At 33.6% G+C, this 7,972-nt stretch overlaps 1 long non-coding RNA gene across 1 annotated transcript; it reads left to right on the top strand.

The window, feature by feature from the left end:
- Positions 1-208: 208 nt before the first annotated feature.
- On the top strand, positions 209-7,368 carry LOC128281535 (uncharacterized). Its single transcript, XR_008271760.1, has 3 exons — positions 209-280; positions 6,321-6,406; positions 7,228-7,368. It is a non-coding gene; the product is annotated as an uncharacterized LOC128281535 (long non-coding RNA).
- The last annotated feature ends 604 nt before the right edge of the window (positions 7,369-7,972 follow it).

Genomic DNA, 7,972 nt, shown 5'->3' with positions numbered 1-7,972 from the left:
AATTTGCAAAACTTGCATTCTAGAAGTTTCTAGTATGAAATTGTTTTGAAATATTAATTAAGAGGTCTTAAATAGAATTTTACCAATTTCTAAGTCTTGGACAAAAATTGGACATGGATGGAATTTTTGGAAAGTTTAGTAGTAAGGGCATTTTGGTCATTTAGGGGTAAAATGAATTAAAATACAAAATTAAAAGCCAATTTTGCTCATCTTCAACCCCATGGCCGAATATAGCAAGGAGAAACCATGGCTAGGGTTTTTCAAGCTTCCAAGCTCGATTGTAAGTCCGTTCTAGCCTTGTTTTTAATGATTTTTACGTTTTTGAAGTCCTGGTAGCTCGATTTAGCTTATGCTAGCAATAATTTAACCTAGGGTTTATATTTGGAAAAATACCCATAGGTGAAATTTGTGTATTTTGGTGTTTTATGATAGAATATGAGGTTTTAAATTATGTTAGACAACTTGTGCTACTCGGTTTTAAGTGAAAACGAGCAAAAGGGCTTAATCGGTAAAAATACTTAATAGTCATAAGTACATGTTAGAGTGAGAATTTGATGTTGCCATAGAAGGAAAAATGATCAGCATGTCATAAAACATAAGAAAATAGGCTGAATTTTAATTTCTGAGCTTTGGAGCAAAAGTGTAAATATGCAAAAGTTTAGGGGCAAAATTGTAATTTTTCCAAAATATGATTTTGGGTCAATTTGAATAATGTGAGTCCTAATTAGACTATATTTTAAATGATAGAGCAAGGAAAACTGAAATTGGGCTAAAATGGGGAAAATACCAAGTTGTGGACGAAATGGTAAAAGTAGCCATTTTAGCATACGAGGTAAGTTCATGTGTAAATGTAGTAACATAATTGTCATTTTAAGCAATTTAATGTTGTTTATATGATATGATGCGATTATTATCATGAAATATTATGCTTTGTGGTTATTGTTGAATAATATGTAATTATGTGAATTACTTGATGAGTATGAACTATCACCAAGTATCGATTTTGATATTCGGTGGAAGACGGAAAAGATGTGAGATCGAGGAAAAAAGCCCGTTTGAACCTTAGGAATAGATTAGGATACAAGTGACATGTCATTTGGGATATTTGGGCATCCGAACTCGTTGAGTTGAGTCCGAGTTCACTTATGGATCTGACGTCCAACTCGTTGAGTTGAGTCCGAGTTCGTGAGATGTAACTAGGCATCCGAGCTCGTTGAGTTGAGTTTGAGTTCACTTATGGATGCGAACGCCCGAGCTCGTTGAGTTAAGTCCGAGTTCGATTATGGGCGGGTTACATGGTAGCTTGGCTACATATGAGGCACTTATGTGCAAACTTTCCATGTATCCGAATTATATTCTGATGTGTTCAACGGGTAAAGTTCTATTGAAATGGAGGAATACTCAAGATGAAAGGGACGTATTGGTAAGTGTTGTGAAATGGGTACTTTGAACAGGTATGTACTTAACCCTCGGGTTGAAAAATCGATATAACAACAATATGGTAAGATGATAAATGAAAATGTGATATGAATGTCTTGGTGATGATTATGCAAATGATGTTTTATGTTTGCTTATATGGTTATGTTACTTGCTATTTGCATGTGAACTTATTAAGCATTTATGCTTACTCCCTCCTTTTCATTCCTTGTAGTTTTGACAAGCCAGCTCGAAAATCGGGAACGGTCGGAGGCTCGCTCACACTATCCGTATACCATCTTGGCATAATGGCTTGTATATTTTGAGTATGGCATGTATAGCATTATAATCATTTTGTATATATGGTCTTATGATATGGTTATTGAGTGGTATGGAAATGCTTGGTAATGATTAGCCATTGGAATGGCTAATCATGATCATATTTGGTGTTATGTATGTCAAATTACTAGCTTATCCATGGAAACCATGAAATAGGTAAAAATTACCATAAAATAGATTAAGATAGCAGCAGTGACATAAGTTTGAAAAATCATTAAAAATAGTAGAGATATAATTAGATGATGAATAAAATATGGAATTAAATAATTATGAGTCTATTTTCATATGAATGGAACAAAACAGGTATATGAGTTACATTTTATGAGATGTTTAAATTTTTGTGAAACAGGGCAGAGCAATTTCTGGATCCCCTATTCTTAATTTTGGAAATTCACCATAAATTGTACAAATGTAATTAGAAGTCAGGCTTTATATGTAAAGATTCCTTATTGAGTTTAGTTTTATAAGAAACAAACGGCATAGTCATTGAAGCTCTGTATAGGGAGATATATGATTTGTAATACACAGAGGTCAGAGTAGTCGAACCCTAAAACAGGGGAGACTTTAACTAATAAACTGTACTAATTGGCCTGACCAAAAATTCTAGAAAAAAATTACTAGATAGATATATGAGTCTAGTTTCAGGAAACATTTACGGAATTGGATTTTGAGTTTCGGAACTTGAGATATGATTTTTAAAGCGATCGTGATGCGCTTAGACAGCTTGTCCGAAATTTTAAAATAAATTGTATGAAATGTTTAAGTAATGAATTAAGTCCTTTAACACCTCGTGTTCGACTTCGGCAACGGTCTCGGGTATGGGGTGTTACATTTAGTGGTATCAGAGCTGGTTTAGTCGGTTCTTGGAATAACCTAGCATGTGTAAAAGTTTAGCTATACATGCCAGCGATCCGTGATAGTATGATGTCTTCCGACGCAGTATGAGTACCGTCTTATTTAGGCAGGTACTCTCCAACCGAAATGCTACCGATCATGTTCAATGTTATGTGAAGGTATTTGAGTAAAATTATGATTATGATAAGTCTCGGTTCAGAAAAGTATGAATAAAAGTTTATGATACATATGTGATAAATATCCATATTTGCTTAATGCTCATATGATGTAGTGTATGTGGCTTACTTGATAAGATGAACGGAATAAATAGAAAGTAGTAGAGGTATGAATAAAGGTCATAATATTATGATACTGAATGAAAATGTCCTTGTCTTGATTGGATGTCGAATGTTGATGAATGTTAATGGTATATAATTTTTATGAGATAAAGGATTATAATGAAATGAACTTATCTATGTTAAATTGTTGGACTGAATTATATGATTGTAATGATATGTACATGATGATGCACGAAATGAAAGTTGTGATTGTGATGCAAATATCTATGTTTGTTTGGCCTTATATGATGTCATGAGCATGAATTAATTTAATTAAATGAATGGATAAGTAAAGCTATCTAGAAAACATAGAATGTATGCATAAGTATATTGTCTAAATGGGACAATAGGAAAATTTGTGTAAGCCAACATGAATGTTGCATTGCCTAAATGAATGACATGATTTTGATGATGTTGCTATGATGATGGAAGTTGTGTCATATGTGTATGTATAAGAAAGTCGAGTCAGAGGTCCTACAACCCCTCCCCCTTACCAAAGTGGTACTTATAATGAAATTTCATGAGATTTGTATTGAATAAGTTTCCGTTGAGAACCCAAAGAGTTCAAAGGATAGAATAATTATAAGTATGATCGAGATTGAAAATGAGCTGATAAGTAAAGTCGAGCCGATAAAAGTATCGGTTTATATAAAGATTATTGGAATTATGCCTTTGTCTGAGAGTTAGAGAAGGAATTCTCTTTGGTAAATCGAATTACTCAGTGCACGGTCGAGATAAGTGTAAATCGAAATTTATTCGAATCGGCCTTCTTTAGTGAATGGTTTAATATGAAATTTGTGACGACGAACTAGTTGGGGAAATGATATTTGAAATGTGAACTATCTGAGTGTGACATTATGACCGGATGATTTAGCGATCTCTTTTGAGATGTTCTATGTGTTTACCCATTCTCGTAAATATTTCTATGGCTATTGATCTTCGAAGAAATTCTTGTTATATGGGAATGTCTTCTAATTCTGGTGTTGGATGAAAGCATTGGTAGTCTGACTGGTTTATAATTTATATTACTCTATTTCATCGGGTATTCTATTTCATTTCGTCTGATAAGAATTGATGAGAGAATACGTATGATATTATGATTCTGTTTCTTCTACTTGATGCTTCATCTGATATATATGTTTGGGAAGATATATTGATCTTGTTATATTTGATTTTAGTGGGATTAAATGATGTTTTCTTCTGGACTTTCTTTCTTTGAAGAATTATCGGGGTATTCCGTATTTTCTCTATGAGTTTGGTTTTCGATTCTCCGGCATAGTATCGTATCTTGGGTTTCTTTATCCTGGATCTCTTTATTCTGGATTTCTTTATTCCGGGTTTCTCTATCTTGGATTTCTTTATTCGGTTTTCTTGTTATCTTTGTTTTATAATTTGTCAATTATGACTCATGTTCGAAGTACGTTCTTCAGCTCGTGATAATCATGTCAAATATGACTATACTTCTAATTTGATCTTGGTAATGTGGTGATTTTAGTATCGGGATTTTTCTAATTTCTGTGTAAGGATTTGACATCAGTAAAGGCATAGGTGATAAAAGTGCGAGTTTCAGTTGGTATGGTGAATTATTTATTTGAAAGATTTCATGTGACAATTATGTCAGGATTATTTTTCTCATCTGATAATATAATTTCATTTTTCTATTGATAAAAGAGTAAATAGTCTGAACGAGAAGTGTATATTTATTAGAAAGAATTGGATATTAGTTAAAGTCACTACGAATGATAAGGTTTTCGTCATGTGAAAGCTGAAAAGTTTATTACATGTTGACAAAGTTTGGATAGATGAGAATATTGGTAACCGAAGCGTCTGAACTAGACTAGTCTACATTGAGTAAAGACTTCCTGACTTTCAGTAATGTACCGTTGTATGAATTGTGATGTGTTTCAAGACAGTGAGGTAATGTGATAGTTTAGAGCATTCGATGTTACATAAAATCGGAGTTGTTAAAGGGGTTAAAGCCGAGCATTGGGATCTATCAAAATTATCCTTGTCAGTGTTGATATTGGGATGGAAATGAGAAGGATTATTCTTGAGGCCATATCAGAATTATTTCCATGGCGGAAAGAGGAAAATGTGATGTATCCTATTGTTAAATGTTTGGCAAGATCTATAAATCATATCTGTATTGAATAAAGTCCTACTCATCAGATTCATGGAATTTCAGATCTCTTTGATTGTTGGATTTCTTGGAATTCCGGTCTCCATTAATCAAGTTAAGATCCGGGTTTTATGTCATGATATCATGGGAAACTGAGAAGGGTTGAAAATTTAAGAACAGTTGAGAGTTGAGACTGTAAGCTTTTAGATCATATGAGAAATTGAAGAGATGTATTGGAGGTATAGTCTAAGTGCAAGTTCTTCGGCACCGAATATGAGATTAAAAGTGAAGACCACTTTTCTGGTAAGATTTTCGGGGACGAAAATCCCTAAAGGGGGGGAGAGTTGTAATATCCTAATTTTGGGCCTAGTCGGAATAGTGGTTTCATGACCACAAAATCCGAGATAGAAATAATTATTTTATGATTATTTTAAGGTCTCTGATATGATTGCATGATTGTGTGAAAATTTTGTGAAGAAATTTTATGCATAAAGTGCTTAAATTGAAATTAGGGACTAAATCGAATAATTTGCAAAACTTGCATTCTAGAAGTTTCTAGTATGAAATTGTTTTGAAATATTAATTAGGAGGTCTTAAATAGAATTTTACCAATTTCTAAGTCTTGGACAAAAATTGGACATGGATGGAATTTTTGGAAAGTTTAGTAGTAAGGGCATTTTGGTCATTTAGGGGTAAAATGAATTAAAATACAAAATTAAAAGCCAATTTTGCTCATCTTCAACCCCATGGCCGAATATAGCAAGGAGAAACCATGGCTAGGGTTTTTCAAGCTTCCAAGCTCAATTGTAAGTCCGTTCTAGCCTCGTTTTTAATGAATTTTACGTTTTTTAAGTCCCGGTAGCTCGATTTAGCTTATGCTAGCAATAATTTAACCTAGGGTTTATATTTGGAAAAATACCCATAGGTGAAATTTGTGTATTTTGGTGCTTTATGATAGAATATGAGGTTTTAAATTATGTTAGACAACTTGTGCTACTCGGTTTTAAGTGAAAACGAGCAAAAGGGCTTAATCGGTAAAAATACCTAATAGTCATAAGTACATGTTAGAGTGAGAATTTGATGTTGCCATAGAAGGGAAAAATGATCAGAATATCATAAAACATAAGAAAATAAGCTGAAGTTTAATTTACGAGCTTTGGGGCAAAAGTGTAAATATGTAAAAGTTTAGGGGCAAAATTGTAATTTTTCTAAAATATGATTTTGGGTCAATTTGAATAATGTGAGTCCTAATTAGACTATATTTTAAATGATAGAGCAAGGAAAACTGAAATTCGGGCTAAAATGGGGAAAATACCAAGTTATGGACGAAATGGTAAAAGTAGCCATTTTCGCATACGAGGTAAGTTCATGTGTAAATGTAGTAACATAATTGTCATTTTAAGCAATTTAATGTTGTTTATATGATATGATGCCGATTATTATCATGAAATATTATGCTTTGTGGTTATTGTTGAACAATATGTAATTATGTGAATTACTTGATGAGTATGAACTATCACCGAAGTATCGATTTCGATATTCCGTGGAAGACGGAAAAGATGTGAGATCGAGGAAAAAGCCCGTTTCAACCTTAGGAATAGATTAGGACACAAGTGACATGTCACTGGGATATTTGGGCATCCGAACTCGTTGAGTTGAGTCCGAGTTCACTTATGGATGCGAGCGTCCGAACTCGTTAAGTTGAGTCCGAGTTCGTGAGATGTAACTAGGCATCCGAGCTCGTTGAGTTGAGTCCGAGTTCACTTATGGATGCGAACGCCTGAGCTCGTTGAGTTGAGTCCGAGTTCGCTTATGGGCGGGTTACATGGTAGCTTGGCTACATATGTGGCACTTATGTGCAAACTTTCCATGTATCCGAATTATATTCCGATGTGTTCAACGGGTAAAGTTCTACTGAAATGGAGGAATACTCAAGATGAAAGGGACGTATTGGTAAGTGTTGTGAAATGGGTACTTTGAACAGGTATGTACTTAACCCTCAGGTTCAAAAATCGATATAACAACAATATGGTAAGATGATAAATGAAAATGTGATATGAATGTCTTGGTGATGATTATGCAAATGATGTTTTATGTTTGCTTCTATGGTTATGTTACTTGCTATTTGCATGTGAACTTATTAAGCATTTATGCTTACTCCCTCCTTTTCATTCCTTGTAGTTTTGACAAGCCAGCTCGAAAATCGGGAACGGTCGGAGGCTCGCTCACACTATCCGTATACCATCTTGGCATAATGGCTTGTATATTTTGAGTATGGCATGTATAGCATTATAATCATTTTGTATATATGGTCTTATGATATGGTTATTGAGTGGTATGGAAATGCTTGGTAATGATTAGCCATTGGAATGGCTAATCATGATCATATTTGGTGTTATGTATGTCAAATTACTAGCTAATCCATGGAAACCATGAAATAGGTAAAATTTACCATAAAATAGATTAAGACAGCAGCAGTGACGTAAGTTTGAAAAATCATTAAAAATAGTAGAGATATAATTATATGATGAATAAAATATGGAATTAAATAATTACGAGTCTATTTTCATATGAATGGAACAAAACAGGTATATGAGTTATATTTTATGAGATGTTTAAAGTTTTGTGAAACAGGGCCAGAGCGATTTCTGGATCCCCTGTTCATACTTTGGAAATTCACCATAAATTTTACAAAGGTAATTAGAAGTCATGCTTTATATGTACATATTCCTTATTGAGTTTAGTTTTATTAGTATCAAACGGCATAGTCATTGAAGCTCTGTACAGGGAGATATCTGGTTCGTAATTCACAGAGGTCAGAGTAGTTGAACCCTGAAACAGGGGAGAATTTAACTAATAAACTGTACTAATTGGCCTGACCAAAAATTCTAGAAAAAAATTACTAGTTAGATATATGAGTCTAGTT

This window comes from Gossypium arboreum, chromosome 10 (assembly GCF_025698485.1).
Source record: "Gossypium arboreum isolate Shixiya-1 chromosome 10, ASM2569848v2, whole genome shotgun sequence".
Lineage (NCBI taxonomy): Eukaryota > Viridiplantae > Streptophyta > Magnoliopsida > Malvales > Malvaceae > Gossypium > Gossypium arboreum.
Note: the sequence above shows the minus strand (reverse complement) of the source record. Positions and strands in the feature narration are given on the sequence as shown.